General features: G+C 41.4%; 1 protein-coding gene across 3 annotated transcripts in view; it reads left to right on the forward strand.

Moving 5' to 3' along the window:
- SYK (spleen associated tyrosine kinase) overlaps positions 1-14,039 on the forward strand; it is an 86,959-nt gene that overhangs the window by 12,731 nt on the left and 60,189 nt on the right. The window contains exon 2 of one of the 3 annotated variants that reach the window (XM_053925582.2): positions 2,645-2,700. The exons of the other annotated variants lie outside the window; for them this stretch is intronic. The gene's annotated coding sequence lies outside the window, so the exon portion shown is untranslated. The remainder of the gene's footprint in view (positions 1-2,644; positions 2,701-14,039) is intronic. 3 annotated transcript variants of the gene reach the window in all.

Consider the following 14,039-nt stretch of genomic DNA (forward strand, 5'->3'; position numbering starts at 1 on the left):
CCCTCACCATAGTGCCAGTCTCCTACTCAGCATGACAGTGCCACACACACATGCACACATCACACATGCACACACACACACTGGTATAGTCTGGCTCAGTGACAGGAACTGAAATGGGTTCAGATTTTCACCCTGGAGCCGTCTAATGGGAGCCCAGGCTTGGACGTCACTAGTTTATGTGTCCCCGGGTTAAGCACACTTGGTTTAGTATGGCTTCAGAAAGAATAAATTAGTTTTTGATCAAGAGGATTTAGAGGTAACAGAAAAACATTAGTACTTACTCATTTCTCTTCAGTAAAAACAAGTCCAGTGTAATTTTTGCCAAATATTTGCGATCTGAGATTCTGTCCATTTAAAAGAAAGATCTGAAGAGGGAACATGTCCCTTGTTAAGGTAAAATGAAGAAGATGTAATGCTTATTGCTTGACCACATCTATTATTTCAAATACAAGAGAACAAGACTTTCATTTCTGGGAATGTGTACCATGTGCTCATTAGAGAACCCTGGGAGCAACAGAACAAGAGGGGATGAGAGGCAGGTGCACCTGTGGGAGGCAGCAGCACCTGAGGAGCCGGTGGCTAGAAGATGTGACACAGTGGTCCTGTCCCCTTGGCTGGAACCATTGCTTCTCATTCTGGGCAGTGGGTGAGAAATGCAGTTTGCCGTCTCTGGAATTCTGGCACCGCTAAATTTGAGGAAAGATAAAATACCACAGAGAGCAGCTAGAAGGTTTGCGAGTTATAGAACTTCCTTTCATGACTCATTCCGACATCAGGAAGTGGAGGAATACTTGTGTTCTTCCTCCAGGAGGCCTCAGGCATACGCTGTTGGTCCAAGGACACAGGCAGGGCCCTCCACCTGAATTACTGTGTTAGAAAAATCAGAATGGCTAAAAATTAGTGTGTTGGGGGTGGTGGTATTTAACTACAAGTGTTTTCTTGAATTATGGCTTTAATATTACTTCCTTCAATTTCTGTGTGAAATTTCAAACTCTTCACTCTCTCATTCCTCTCAGTCACTACTGCCTATGTTGCTGCCCACTTCAGTGGTCAGCTCTGTTGGATGCATTTGAGGCCCTGGACCTTCACTGCAGAGGCAGCTGTGCGAGAGCAGTTTTTCTGCATCCAGGCTGCAGGCAGGCATCAATGGAAAGCTTTAAAAATACCGAGGTCTGATCCTACCTCAGTATTTTTAAAGGTAGGATCAAGGTGGCAGGGGCAGGCGGGGGGTAGGGGGGAAGAATGGTGGGGGGAGAATGGAGACAACTGTACTTGAATAACAATAAAAAAATGTGAAAAATAAAAAATGAAAAAAATAAAAATACTGAGGTCTGGGCCTAGCCCTGTAGGTTTTGAGTAAGTTTGGCACAGGACCCTGTCACCAGTACTTTAAAAAAAACAAAGCACCCACATGATTCTAACCTGTAGCAAGGGTGGAGAATCACTGTTCTGGCCTAGAGTTTTCCTTTTTTGTTGCTATGAATTGAGTTAATGATGAAAGCAGCCACTCTTAACAATTTTATGTGTAGAGGAAACACTTGGGAGCAGGCCAGGCCTGGTGTCTAATGTTTCAGAAGCATCTGGAGTGATTTTGAAGCAGGTATCCAGGTGTGACAAAACCCCGCTTTGGCCTGATTCTCTATGGATCAAAACTACTGGCCACAGTTGTTTTGGTCAGCATGCTGAATTACGTGCCCACCAGCTCTCAGCACACACTTGCCCCTGTGGGGATGTCACTCTGTCTCCTGGCTTGGCTCCTGGAGAAGAGAATCTAGGAGAAAATTCCTCTTTTATTTCTGGACATTTAATTGTAACTCTGAATATATGTTTCACCCCTTTACTTAAATTCCCTACTTCATGGATATCCATCTTGCATATTTCATTTTCTTGCATTTCATTTTCTCAAGCTACTCCATCTTGGCCACCAGGTTCTTTACAGTCTAATGTCTGTGCTCTTTTGCTGTTGAAATAACACTGTCATTTCTTTCCTATTTTGTTTCCTGATCTCTGCCCGCTTATTTCTGATGACTTTCCTTGTCTCTCCATGTAGTCCCCTAACTTCTGTGTTTGTGGTTGGAGCTATTGTTTTAACAAAGCTACTGCTGTCTTAAAAGTTCTTGATTTCATGCTCTGTGGGTGGTATTGATTTCATCTGCCCCTTGAAATGGTTTTCTGGAGAATGTGTTTTATGTGCTGTATGTTTCTCCTATTGCTTTTCTCCTTTTATCTAGTGTAATTGTATAGACTTGCGGGAGGTTCCTCATATTGGAAATGACTCATGTTAGGGAGCAGCCCAAAATATTCTAGCCTAACAGAGTATTTTCCTCCTTCTTACTAATGCTGTGTGTGTGTCGGTGTGTGTGCAGAGAGAGAATTGGATGGATATTTATTTCTTCCCAAGGAGGCTGCTAGCCATTTAAAATCTCCTCTCCACCTTCAAGAAAATGTTGGCTTCCCCAATGCTGTGTGGAGCCCTCAGCTCTGCAGACTTAGAGGTCTGCAGCTGCTCCCCTCCTTGACCATCTTCTCTAAGGATCTTCACACTCCCAGGTCCAGCCTTTGCTGCATTTGGCTCTGTTTACTGTAGGTTTGGGGTTAGAGGTGTCTACTAGTCCCATGACAATTCTCTTTCTTATTCTCGCAGTTGGTGATTTCAGAGAAAAATGGAATTGTGAAAACTTTACTCTGTCAACACCCAAGGTATCTGACATATTGATATTTATTTTACAGAGTAACTTAGAGTCTTTGGTATTTTTCCTGAACAACTAAGTGTCTACATGAACAATTAAGAACAAACAAAGACAAGACGTCAAAATAGGCAAAAAAAAGTTCATATAGCTCTCAGCTTCTTTGATGCAGCTCTTAGTCTCTTTGGTCACCATGGCCAAGCTGGACCATGTTGTTAGCTGGTTCTCCAATCTGTTCAGCTCATTGATTTATCATCACCTCCTGCCAGCCAGGACAGGGCTGAGTGCTGGGGTCATACCAGTAGTCAACACCCTTCCCTGCACTCGAGTTGTTCACGGTCTGGTTGAAAGAAAGAGTAGAAGCCCAGCACCACATCTTGCTCAAATGTAACTTCATTTATCCTTCGCAGACAACTTTTTTGAAACAAAATTTTTCAAGTGCAGAAAAGAGAAGTACCACACATAATTAGCAGATAATATTGCATTTTGCCATATTTGCCCTTATTTCTTCTAAAAGAAGAACAATCCAAATAAAGTAGAAGCTGTACCCTTTTTATGAAGAGTAACTTGTCAAGGCCAGAGACCTGGTAAGAGCAGGTCTGAGCTTCATGCTTAGGCCCCTTTGGGTGTAAAGGTTATGTATTCTCTTATTTTGTAAATAAAACCTGTGTTTCTCAGAGTACCAAGAAGCATTTTGTTAGAGGCCAAGCAAGCATGATGAGACATGGTTATTAACAGCCAAGGTCAACTGAGATTTGAATTTTCCAACATTAGTACCTATTCACCATTGTATTGATTTTTATAATAACCTGTACTTTCCCATCATGTTTATTTGAGACCAACAAGGCCCCATGTGAATATTCTTGAGGTCACTCAAAATGGATAAATTATGAATCTAAAATCTGTATTTAGCACTCTCATGTAAGATAATGTCCAGTCCGCCCTTACCATTGCGCATCTGTATTGTGAATTTGCTTACTCACTGAAGTTGGTGTGAGACTGCATCATTCCTCATAGTCCTCAGCTGGGCCTCAGTGGATGTGCACAGAGCAGCAAAATGCCGGAGTCACCAGGTGTGCACATGCCCAGCTGAGGGGGACACTGGGACGCTCTGCCCAGTGTCCTTTTCCTGTCAACTGAGTGCCACATTTGTCAGAGTTGTGTGCTTTTCCTTGGTGATTTTGCTGTTTAAAATTGCCCAAAGGCATAGGTTTGTACAAAGTGCTGCTCAGAGTTCTTAAGTGAAGAAGGTTGTAATGTGCCTTATGGAGAAACTGCATATTAGATAAGCTTCATTCATCCACGAGTTACAGTGCTATTAGTCATTAATTCAATGTTAATTAAAGAACAATACATATTAAGTAAAGTGTCTTTAAACATAAGCACACATAAAAAGATGTTATGAATTGATTGGTTGATGAAAATGTTATAACCAGAGGCTATCAGGAACCTAACCCTTTATTTTCATAAGAAGCAATGTTTCAATATTTACTAATACAGTGTTCAGGATGGTATTATAGAACCTAATTATCACAAATAATGAGAATTGACTGTATTTTTTTACTACTTGTACAAAGTAAGAAAGTAATTTTAAAACAAAGTTAAATTTGACTATTTTTTTGGAGACATGGCCTTGAAACAAATTAACTATTTTATAACACAGTACAAATCTCTTAGCCTTGCATTTCACATTAGTTAATTAAATTGACAGATTTTTCTTGAGTTTTTAATTTGTGTCTGACACTGTCTGGTACCAGGAGGACGTCAGTGAACAGGTGCAGAGGTCAGATCACAGGCATCAGATTAAGGGCAGTGTCCTCACTTGATATTTCTATTTAATTGTGGTACCAAGCCCCTGAGTTCTATAAGAATCTTCTAATTCTCACCCAAGTGTTTTTCTTATGAAAGAATAATTTTTAATAGCCCATATTTCTAAATAAATATTGTTCTCCTAAACAGAGAGTGAGTTGATGGCAGGTATACTTCCAACTTCACAAGTGGAGACTGATGATGTAATATAATGCGCCCCTGCCAGGACGTCCCCAGAGCTCACAGTGTTCGGACCTCCAGGTCATCGCAGCTCATATTTGGCCCAGACTTACTCAGAAGGCTGTCAGGCAGGAACCCCTTCTGTACAGCAGGGCAACAGCAGGTGTTTCCTTCAGTGGGTCTTTACTGCATGAGATAGCACAGGTACAAAGGGACAAGTGCGCACTGGGAGTGCTCCCAGGTTGCCAGTTTTTTAACACAATTGAGGCAGGGCTTCCATGTCTCACCAGAAATAGGCCCAAAGCCTTGATTTTTATCAGATATTTATGGTTCCTTCAGTCCAGATGCAATTTGTAAATCAGGGGCTATTTCTTTCATAACCAACGCTGCCTGACAGAAAGCAATGGCACACAGCTAGGATGAAGGGCAGGGCATCCTCTGGTGGGGCCAGCGCCTGCTCCTTCCTGGAAATGTAGAACCCAAGCCATGCTTGTGAAGAGGCATGGGTGTCCCTTGCAAGGTAAAATACTAGTCATTTTAGCAGTTGGAGGTTTTAGTGAACATAATACTTTAGGTAATGGCATTGACAACAGAGAATGTTTTCCCTAAGGCTCTGTGTTTTCAAAGTTTCTTACACACTATTCTTTGATCGTCTCTGTCACTCATTGTGCTCGGGGGGCTTGGGGCTATGGTTGGTGTTCACCCCCACTTCTTCAATAAGGTCCATAAAGCACAGTGTCTTAGTTGCTCATTGGGCCCTGCTGCCCACAGTTGATGTGCCTGTGAACTTCCTCGGGGCCCTCATGCAATCAGAGCGGTGACCGGTGGGGACCTTTAAAGTTCATATTATGTAGGGTGAGTTTTATGCTTTGTTTTTATACTTTTACATGAAAAGAACTTACATTTCTTATAGTGAATATTTTCTAATATTCAAGCAGATAGAATTGTATAATGACCAAGCATATAGTGATGACTTAGATGGTTTTTAAGTGAATCAGATATCATAAAATTTCACCCCTTAAACACTTCAATATTCTTCTCTTTTAAAAAGACATTATAAGAATACAGTTTTCCCACCTGACAGAATTCTCATCAAGAGACTTTTAAGTATGGGCCACCCTCTGAGCCTGCTTGCAGCAGCCGAATCAAAGAGGCTGGTGAGTGTGTGGACCTGCCTTCCCATGGTGAGCTGGTGAGAAAATCTATGTGAGGAGTGTCTCAGCCGAAGAGTGAGGGTATGCACTGAGTCATCACCATGCCTGTCATTGCCAACCCAGGGCATTAACCAGGTGCAAGGCCGTTCACTGTGAGCACTTCAGGAGGCTTGGTCAGGGAATACCACACCACTGTGTGAGGTGGGCTTTATCGTAACCTTCATTTTGCAGATGAAGAAACTGAGGTCCAGCTATATGGCTAGGGGCAGAAGAATCTGTGTTTGTACCAAGGGAGTCTGTCTTGAGCTGTGACATGACCATAGCACAGACCACCTCTCAGACTTCACACACACAGCTTTCTGTGACTCTTCAAGGAGGTTCTGCCTAAAATGAGGCATGGGAAATGTGCCTTCCCCTTGAGATGAAGAGAAAAGTGAACAATTGCCTTCGGAGCACCAGGCCCGGAATTTTGTAGAGTCATTGTAACTTTCTAGGTTTAGACCTCAAATTTTGTTAAAGGCTGTGCATAGGGAAAGAAGATAGTAAGACCCATAGTCTCTTCAAAATTTGAGATAGGATTATGCTTTATTAATGAGCCTACTAGAAAATAACACTAGATTGTATCTAAATAGGACATGTCAAGGTTTGCAAACTGTATTGCCTTGGGGAATGGGGGAGTATGAAAAATATATACAGAAAGGGTATGTGCTGCATGTCAGAGAATGAGCTCCAGGGCCTTGGGGGAAGTGGGGCTCTCTTGTGTCTTGAAGCGAAACAGGGTGGACTGGACCCAGATACCTGTGGCTGCCTTAGATTTGAGATGAACAAGTGGGGCTCCTGTCTGGAGAAGACTGCAATCGTATTTCAGTCACTGACTCATTCATTTGTTATTCATTTGACAAATGTTTGTGGACCAGATAATCCCATATGAAGCAATCATTAATTAATTCATTCATACATCTGACATGATTAGGCACCATCTTTTATGGAATAATCACATCTGGATTGTCTATTCATTCTTTCACCTGACAAATGCTTATAGAACATCTGTTATAATCCTCTAACCAAATGACCTTTACATACAGAAAAACAAGGATAAGAATTACAGCAGACTTCTCATCACAAACAATGCAAACCTGAACTGAGTAGTGAAAGATTTAAAATGTCGAGAAAGGAAAAATAAGCACCAACTTAGAATCTTACATCCAGCTAAATTTTCCTTCAAAAATGAGGAAAAAGTAAGACTTTCTTAGATAAACACAGAAAAGTTATCACTAGCTGACTAGCCCTACAAAAATTATTAATATTTAAAATATTAAAATATTATTTTATTTTAATTGATCTTAAAAGATAACTATTTGTTTAAAGCAACAGTGTATTGGGTGATTTTATGATATCAATATGTGAAATGAATGGCAGCATTACCATAAGGGGTGGAAGGGAGAAATTGGAAATGCTCTTTTATGAGGTACCTGCTCTACATGTAAAGCAGTAGAGTATTATTTGAAAATGGAATTTAGATTTTAAAATATATATTGTAAACTCCAGGGCAGCCATTACATATTTTAAAAAGATATGCTGGGAATATATAAAATGGAATCATATGAAATGCTTGATTAAAACCAGAGAAAGAAGGGAAAAAAAGGAGAAAAAGGAACAAAGAACAAATGCAATGAACAAAAACAGTTACAAACATGGTAGATATTAATCTAACTAAATCAATAATCACTTTAAATGTAAATAGTCTAAGTACACTAATTAAAACACAGTGTTTGTCAAAGTGAATTTAAAAAACCCAACTATATATTGTCTACAAGAAATCCACTTTAAATGTAAATGTTAATCTATATTAAAAGTAAGATATTCCACGACACTAATTAGTAGGAAGATGGAGTAGCTATATTAATTTTACACAAAGCAGACTTCAGAAAGTGGAAGATTATCAGGGATGAAGACAGGTGTTGCATAACTATGAAGGGATCAATTATCCAGGGAGATATAATAATCTTAAATGTGTATGCACATAACAAAAGAGTACAAAAATACACCAGGGAAACACTGACAGACCAATAGGAGAACAGACAAATGCACTATTATAATTGGAGATCTTCATCACCCTCTGGTGGGAACTGATAGTTACAGTAGGTGGAAAATCAGAAGGGTAGAGGTGACCTGAGCAGCACCAGTGACCACTTGACACTTTGACAGTATTCAACCCAACAGTGAGAAAGTACACGTTCTTCTCCAGCTCACATGGAACACTCACTGAGATGGACCACATTCTTGGAAAACATGCATAAATAAACATAAATGAGGCAGAGACAGGCAGCCGGGGCGGAGAGGACTCTCGGCAAAGTGGCGGGACCCAGAGAGGTGGCGGATTGTGGAACTAACCGGGCAGGCAGTGCAACAGCTAGCAGACCCGTGGCCCCACATTCCCACATAGATAAACTTCGAGGAACGGCAGGGAAGGGAAACAGACCTCGCAACCCAGGGCTCCAACTCAGGGAAATAAAGCCTCAAACCTCTGACTGAAAACACCCGTGGGGTTTGAGGTGGCAGCAGGAGTAACTCCCAGGCTCACAGGAGAGGTCATTGGGGAGACCCACAGGGGCCTAGAGCATGCACAGGCCCATCCACCCACTTGGGAATCAGCACTAGAGGGTCCCAATTTGATTGTGGGTAGTGGAGAGAGTAACTGAAAATCTGCAGACAGTGGAGCAAGCACCATTGCTCTCTCTCGGCCCCTCCCCCACATACAGCATCACAGCCCAGCTACCAGCTCACCCCACCCCAGCAAACACCTAAGGCTCTGCCCCACCCCTTCACATAACAGGCGCACCAAGACAAAAAAAAAATGGCCCAAATGAAAGAACAGATCAAAGCTCCAGAAAAAATACAACTAAGCAGCGAACAGATAGCCAACCTATCAGATGCACAGTTGAAAACACTGGTAATTAGGAAGCTCACAGAATTGGTTGAATTTGGTCACACATTAGATGAAAAAATGAAGGCTATGCTAAGAGAAACAAAGGAAAATGTACAGGGAACCAATAGTGATGCAAAGGAAACTGGAACTCAAATCAACGGTGTGAACCAGAAGGAAGAAAGAAACATCCAACCAGAAGAGAATGAAGAAACAAGAATTCGGAAAAATGAGGAGAGGCTTAGGAACCTCCAGGACATCTTGAAACGTTCCAACATCCGAATTATAGGGGTGCCAGAAGGAGAAGAGGAAGAGCAAAAAATTGAAAACTTATTTGAACAAATAATGAAGGAGAACTTCCCTCATCTGGCAAAGGAAATAGACTTCCAGGAAGTCCAGGAAGCTCAGAGAGTCCCAAAGAAGCTGGACCCAAGGAGGAACACACCAAGGCACACCATCATTACATTACCCAAGATTCAAGAGAAGGAGAATCTTAGCAGCAGCAAGAGAAAAGGACACAGTTACCTACAAAGGAACCCCCATAAGACTGTCAGATGATTTCTCAAAAGAGACCTTGCAGGCAAGAAAGGGCTGGAAAGAAGTATTCAAAGACATGAAAGGCAAGGGCCTACATCCAAGATTACTGTATCCAGCAAAGCTATCATTTAGAATGGAAGGGCAGATAAAGTGCTTCTCAGATAAGGTCAAGTTAAAGGAGTTCATCATCACCAAGCCCTTGTTATATGAAATGTTAAAGGGATTTATCTAAGAAAAAGAAGATAAAAAATATGAACAGTAAAAATGACTGCAAACTCACAGTTATTAACAACCACACTTAAAACAAAAACAAAAGCAAACTAAGCAAACAACTAGAACAGGAACAGAACCACAGAAATGGAGATCACATGGAGGGTTATCAACAGGGGAGTGGGAGGGGGAGAGGGGGGGAAATGTACAGAGAATAAGTAGCATAAATGGTAGGTAGAAAATAGACAGGGGGAGGGTAAGAATAGTATAGGAAATGTAGAAGCCAAAGAACTTATAAGTATGACCCATGGACATGAACTGTAGAGGGGGGAATATGGGAGGGAGGGGTTGTGCAGGATGGAGTGGAGTGAAGAGGGGGAAATGGGACAACTGTAATAGCATAATCAATAAATATATTAAAAAAATAAACACAAATGAACAAAAAGTCACCCAAATTATGTTCTCATAACACATGTAATTAAACTAGAAATAAATAACAGAAAGATATCTGTAAATTTCCCAAACATTTGGAAATTAAACAGTTTCAAATTATAATATAATCCCTGTGGAACAAAGAAGAAGTCTGAGGAGAAATTTTAAAATATTTTGAACTGAATATAAATGAAAATGTAGCTTATCAAAATGTGTGGGATACAGCAAAAACAGTGCTTAGAAGGAAACTTACAGCATTAAGCACATATATTACATGAAAGAAAATTATAAAATCAATAACCTGTGTTTCCACCTTAGACAACTACAGAAAAAAACCAAATTGAACCTAAAGCAACAAGAAGAAATTAAATAATTAAAATTATAGCAGAAATCATTGAAATTGAAAACAGAAATTAGAAAAAAATTAAAATCCCAAAGATGGGGTTTTGGAAAGATCAATAAAATCAATAAGATTTTAGCCCAAGTAAACAAGAACAAAAAGAAGACACAAATTACCAGTGTATCAGAAATAAAAGAGAGATCATCATTACTGATCCTAAGAACATTAAAAGGACAATAGCAGAATACTGTAGACAATTCTATACCCACAAATGTGATAACTAACTTGAAAAAGACTAATCCCTGAAAGATACAAACTACCAAAAAGAAGTAGCCTAAATAGCCCTGTCTTTTCCATTTAAATCAATAATTAATACCCTCCCCCAAAGTACCATGCCCATTTGGTTTCATTGGTGAATTATTGTGTAACATACATTTAAGGAGGCAATTATACCAATTTTCAACAATGTTCCCTTCCAGAAAATAGAAGCAGAGGGATGGAAATATTACTATGAAATCACATTTAGATGATGTAGATACATATGGGTAGATAAATACATTAGATATGTGTTTGTATATAGGTCGAGTATACACATGTATATTTCCTTGCTCTATCATCTGAGAGGATCTAGAATCGATGGCATCATTGTATCAATGAGCACATCTAGCACCTAGATCTTCATTTCTAATACCACTCTTAATTAAAAGAATTGAGAAATAAGAGATTCTAGGACTGCAGCACTAAAAATACAAGATGCACCTGAAGTATCCTGTAGTGACAGAAGTAAGGAAGTGCTCAAAAAGCAAAACCAAAAGACTCACCTTGCTGTAGCTATGTCATATGAACATGGGAGCTGGCTGTATATGCTCCCAATGGCCAAGCTGGGACAGTTTCAGAGATAATATAAAGTACTATTGGACTGTAACCTACCGTATAAAATAAATACCCCTGAATTCATATTTACATAAGTAAATAATTGCATGGATAAATAAATGAGGGAGAACAGGCACACCTACTCTGCAGAAGAATTTGAAATAACTTAGGACAATATTCACACTCAACATACCTCCTTTTTCCTTCAGTGTGGGCTGCACAGTTTCTTCCTTCGAAAGACGATGGATGGAAAGAGACTGGGGTGAGGAAGTAACTTTCCAGTGAGGAAACCTGACAGGCATCACCTCTGCCAGGTGTCAAAGATTAGCATCCATCGTGATAAGCCATGTTGACAGCATGCAGCCTTGATATGATTCAAGGAGAATGACCCTTTCTCTCTGTCATCTTCCTCCCTGAACACAAAAGCTCAGTCTAACCAGGAGAAAAACATCAGACAGAGACCGGCTGAGGGACATTCGACAAACTCCCAGACCAGTACTCATCAAAAACAAGGAGAGTCCAAAAACCTGTCCCAGCCAATAGGTGCCTCAGCATATAATATAACATCTTGGGTGGGGTCCTGGAACAGAAAAAAGAAAGACATTAGGTGAAAATGAAGGCAATCAAAGAAAGCAATAAAGCGTGGGTTTTAATTAATGATAATGTTTCACTATCGGCTCACTAATTGTGAGAAGTGTACCATAATAGTCATATAAGATGTTAATAGTAGGGAAACTGGATGTGGGAATATGGAAACTTTGCGCTATCTCTGCAATTTTTCTGTAAATCTAAATACATTCTAGAAGTAAAAGTTTACTTAAAGAGTAGAGATGGATATGTATCATCTCTCTCTTTGTCGGGGAGATGAGGAATTTATCAAATAATCACAAAGATCTAAGTAAAAGTAAATTAAAATTAAGTCAGGACTGTGGTCAATATTGAAAAAGAAAGGGAATGTTGAGGGAGATTGGATGGTTCTGGAAGCATCCGAGGATGCTGTGCAGAGAAAGACCAGTGGAAGTGAGATCTGAGGGTGAACTGATATGCTGGAAGATGGGCATGTTTATCCTGAGGTCAGGCATGAACTGTGGCAGATCTTTAGCAGAGAAATGGTGTGATCAGGCTTTGTTTGAAGAGAGAACATGGTTGAAAGGTTGGAATGTAAGATGGATGGCACTGGTGATGTGTTACTTGTAGGGACATTGAGGAGGGAGCTACCTAAGAGAACCTAGATTTTTGTCTCTAGCAGTTACATGGATGGCATTCTTCTGTCAAAGTTCTCAAATATGATCTTGTGAAAACAGATTGCTGGTCTCCAATCCCAGAGCTTCTGATTCTGCAAGTCAGGGTAAAGCCCTAAGCATTTCCATTTCTTTCAATTTCCTGGTGATGCTGATGTAACTGGTCCCAGGGCTGTGTACTGAGAACCACTACTCTAAGGTGACAAGGAAGGGACTCCAGTTTGGCAGGAAAGCCTGAGCTTGCATTTGCTAATCAAGGTGCCTGTTCACCTGAACTTGCTGGTGTCTACAGGTCGTGACTAAGAAAAGTGCTGACTTACAGCTTCCAGTAAAGAGGGTGGCATAGGTAAACATGGTTCTCACTCCTTGCACAAACACATCAAAATAACAACTAAAATACAGAAAAAGCATCATTCAGAACTGCCAGAAATCGAGCTGAATGTAAGTCCTACATCTAGGGAATTGAAAAAGAAACTACATGGAGACTGGTAGGAGAGGTGGAGACAAAGAATGAGCCATTCCACATCCATGTGTGGCAGATAAAAATTGGGAGGGATATCTCAGGAGTGAGGGGTCCCAGTCCCACACCAAGCCGCCCATTCAAGGGTATTCAGTTCCAGGAAGAGAATTCCCCATAACTTCTGTCTGTAAAAACCAGTGGGGATTGAGGCTGAGGGAAACTTCTGGAGTCCCAGGCAGTGCCTCTTAAGGAGCCTATGCGTGGACTTATTCTGACTCACTCCCTCTGAGCTCCAGCACTGGGGCAGCAGTTTGAAAGGCACCAGAGACATATGGGAAGGAATTGAATTTTTCAACATTAGTGCGAGAGTTAGGGGACAGCTTTCTCCCAAATAAAAGTGCTTGCAGAGGCCATTGTTCCTTTGATGAGCCCTCTCCCCACAGAGCTGGCAGGTAAGTGCCATATGTGAGACTCCATCATCCTGGCTCACACTGTTTGACCACCCTGGTGATTCCCCAAGACTCTGCCCCACTCCATTTCAGGCCCACCCAAGCTGTTTCCAGTAGCTTTTCTATACAAATGACCTGTCTTGGCTCATGCTTCAGATTTTTCTAAAATCTCTCAAACAAATAGCATCTGGCCTCAGCCAGGTGCCCTGTGCCTCTCACTAAGTGGCCCCAGGCCCAGCACTAGCAGGAGCTGGCCTTGGTTCACCTGGGTAGCTCCAAGCCCAACACAAGTAATAGCCATCTGCAGATAGTTGTGTAGCTCATGCTGGTGGCCCCAGGCAGAACACAGGCAGTGGCTGACCTTGGCCTGTACCTCCCTAGAGTCTCCAGAGCCAATGCACCCAGTAGACAGCTTCACACCACATCAGAGGACCACAACCCAACCACCTCCACAAGTGATACACTCCAGGGGTGGACTCAGCAGGCACCAGAGCCCTGCTGAAGTAAGTCTGGCTCTGTGGAGTAGGCCTGTACATAGCTGATCCCCCATGGTAGTCGCAGGTTGGTGGTCAGTGGTCACAACCAGTCCTTACAGCTGATCAGCTTAGGTAAACCCCTCCCATTGTTGTCCCAACAGCAATCAAGGCTCACCTACAAGAGGAGGATGTACACAGCCGTGACACACATTGAGTACCCAGCTTGAGTGATAGAGGAGGCTGTGCCACTTGACTCTACAGGACA

The sequence above is a fragment of the Desmodus rotundus genome, chromosome 1 (assembly GCF_022682495.2).
Source record: "Desmodus rotundus isolate HL8 chromosome 1, HLdesRot8A.1, whole genome shotgun sequence".
NCBI lineage: Eukaryota > Metazoa > Chordata > Mammalia > Chiroptera > Phyllostomidae > Desmodus > Desmodus rotundus.